Below are 3206 nucleotides of genomic sequence, written 5' to 3' on the forward strand. Positions count from 1 at the left end.
ACACACACACACACACACACACACACACACACACCCAAACACATAGAACACAAACACACACAACACACACAAACACAAATAGAGAGAGAGAGAGAGAGAGAGAGAGAGAGAGAGAAATGTTTCAACAAAGAAAACATTTAAATAGAGCTGGGTACTGCTCTGACCATAGATAAACAATGATTATGATTAAAATCGAAATAGGATAACGATAAGAGTCCAAGAATGAGATTTCAGACTGTGGAAGCCAGCAGACACAGAAAACCACGCTATTTAATTAACAAATGTCTGTGCAACATGAGAAACGTGACTGAGGGACGTGTCAGGGTTTACATCCGCGAAAAAATAGAACAACGTAGGTTGTCGTTTCAGTATGCGGACTGGTATTCCAACCCTAACCCCCCCCCTCACACACACACACCACCAATTCAAGTGCAAAGAATTAGAGAGCGACTACCGTTATTTGTGGTGTAGCGGCTAGGAGCTACACCATGGCGCGCAAAAGACTTGAGTTCTATTCCAGTGTGGGGAGAAGTTTTGAGCATCTCGGTCTTTCTGCTGGAATTTTGCATCCCTCTAAACCCGGTTATAGGCCCTAACAGACAGAGTAAAGCCAGCTACCTGAATGATCGACATTACCCCCCCCCCCCTCCCACGATTTAAAAAAAAAATTAAAAATCCAACTAATAAATCAATCTAAAAAGGCAAATTGTTTTAATTTCCATATTAAGAACAAGTAGAAGAAATGGAACAGTAGGCCTACTGTTAAAACTTGTAAAAACCTTCAACAATCCTGTCTGTCAAACTTCCAGTTAGTTACAGTTACACCTTACAGTCATAAACCTGGATCCTGCCCCCCCCCCCTCGTAATAACACACACACACACACACACACACGCGCGCGCACGCACGCGCACACACACACACACACACACACACATACATGCACACAAGCAAACACACGTTTTGTCTGTCAGTGTGTCTGTCTGCCCGCCTATCGATTCGATAAATTATGACGTGAACTCTGAACTTTTCAATACCACAGTCAGACAGGAAAAGTTATCAAATCATCATCTAGAAGCTCACGGCAAAATGCATCGTCCTGTTCCTTTGTTATTTGATTTTACAAAGTTTTCATATCCATCCTTTCATTCTTCTTCTTCCACCTTTCCTCTATCTATCCATCTCTCTATCTCTCTATCTCTCTATCTATCTATCTATCTATCTATCTATCTATCTATCTATCTATCTATCTATCTACGTACATGTATCTAACTACGTGTTGATCCATTTGTCTCTCTTGATGTCCAACCCACCTAAGCAGATCACTACCAGACGAAGGCTTCTACCAGACGAAGGCTTGTCGGATGTGATTTATTTTAGAAGGACGCCCTCCCCTCCCGATCACTGTCTGTCTGTCTGTCTGTCTGCCTGTCTGTCTGTCTGTCTGTCCGGCTGCCTGTCTGGCTGCCTGTCTGGCTGCCTGTCTGGCTGTCTGTCTGTCTGTCTGTCTGTCTGTCTGGTTTTGTCTGTATTGGGTAAAAGTTAATTTTGCCCCTCTCCAATTCTTAATACATGTAGCGTCTTTCATGCATGGCGACTCAAATGTGGCCCCCTAGGAGTACTAGTAGTAGCGTAGGTCAAGAAACTTTCGAACTGAGGGCTGCACTTAACCTTTACCCATGTCTGTGTATTATGTGTATTTTTCTGATCGTTTTCCTCAATACCACTGTGATCTGAAACAGTTTAGTAATGTTCTACCAACAGTATTCTCAGATCTTTTGACATCTGAAGCTATCTCACAGAAGTAAAAGTAATAAGATATTACATAGTACAATGTACAGGCACTTTAACTCGAATATTCCTCAATTTTCTCAGGTGGAAATAGGTACCCGGCTATTGACGGTGAAAGATTGTGTCAGTTTGTATTTTGTTTGAGCTCTTAATTGGCTGCTTGTACTGTAGTCATAATATGCTTTCCGGGAAGCCGAGATAATTTCTAAGTGTTCTTGTTTGCTATTTATTTATTTCTTTATTTCTTTATCTGTTATTATCATTAATATTCTTCTTCTTCTTCTTCTTCTTCTTCTTCTTCTTCTTCTTCTTCTTCTTCTTTTTCTTCTTCTTCTTCTTCTTCTTCTGATCATTATTATTTTATGTGGTTTTGCTAGGTTCTAATCACCAGCAACATCAGGGGTAGTGGCGTGGAGCTGGCTTACAAGACTGTGTGGGTCCAGGCCACGGATGAGGTGGTGGTGTATTGTGTGAACAAGGAACGCTTCTCCACTGACGCCTACGTGGCCCTGCCTGTGGGTGGGTACATAATATTCTGTGTTTGTCTGTGTGTTGTTCACTCTCCCACCAACAATTCATGTTTTCACCATTACCATAATATTATCTTTATGCTCTTTCTAGTTTTCTCTCTGCTCATCTGTCCCCCTCCCCCCCCCTCCCCACCCAAATAAGCAAAAAAACAACAACAAACAAACACAAAACAACAACAACAACAACAAAACAACAAAAAACAAAACAAACAAAAACAACAACCCCAAACCCATCAATATTAAAGAAAATATTTTGACCACATACCCTTTCTTGTTTTCACTATGTTTATCTGACAATACCCCCCCCCCCCCCAAACAAAAAAAGAGGAAAAAACAACAACAATAAAAACAAACAAACACATGTTTTGATTACTATCCTACCGTCCTACCCTCTGTGTCTCCTCCTCTTTTTTGATCATCATCCTACCATCACATCTTCTATGTCCCCTCCTCCCCCCTCCCCCAGGCCCCCTTTCCCCACTTACCCCTTACCCAACAAACACTTTGATAATTTTACTACCATCATACCGTCTATTTGCCCTCTTCCTTTTGCCTCTCCCCCTGCCCCAACAAATGCTTTTATCATCACCCCGCCGCCTTTCTTTTTCGGCTTCGATTGGTTGATTTAGGCTTTTGTAGTTTGTGTGGAGGTCTTCTATTTATTTCATTTCTGGATGTGTTTGCTATTGGGTTGGGTTTTTTAGCTGCATGGATTATATTCGCTAATGAATAGAATAGAATAGAAGAAGCAGGAACAAAGAAATGGTGTGAACAGTTGAAAAGAAATATCGGAAGCAGTGAGGTCTTTTTGATTGCGTGCATCCTGACGAGGGAGGGTGGGGAGAAGAAGAAGAAGAAGAAGAAGAAGAAAAACAAAAACAAGAAG

The sequence above is a fragment of the Aplysia californica genome, unplaced genomic scaffold (assembly GCF_000002075.1).
Source record: "Aplysia californica isolate F4 #8 unplaced genomic scaffold, AplCal3.0 scaffold00006, whole genome shotgun sequence".
Lineage (NCBI taxonomy): Eukaryota > Metazoa > Mollusca > Gastropoda > Aplysiida > Aplysiidae > Aplysia > Aplysia californica.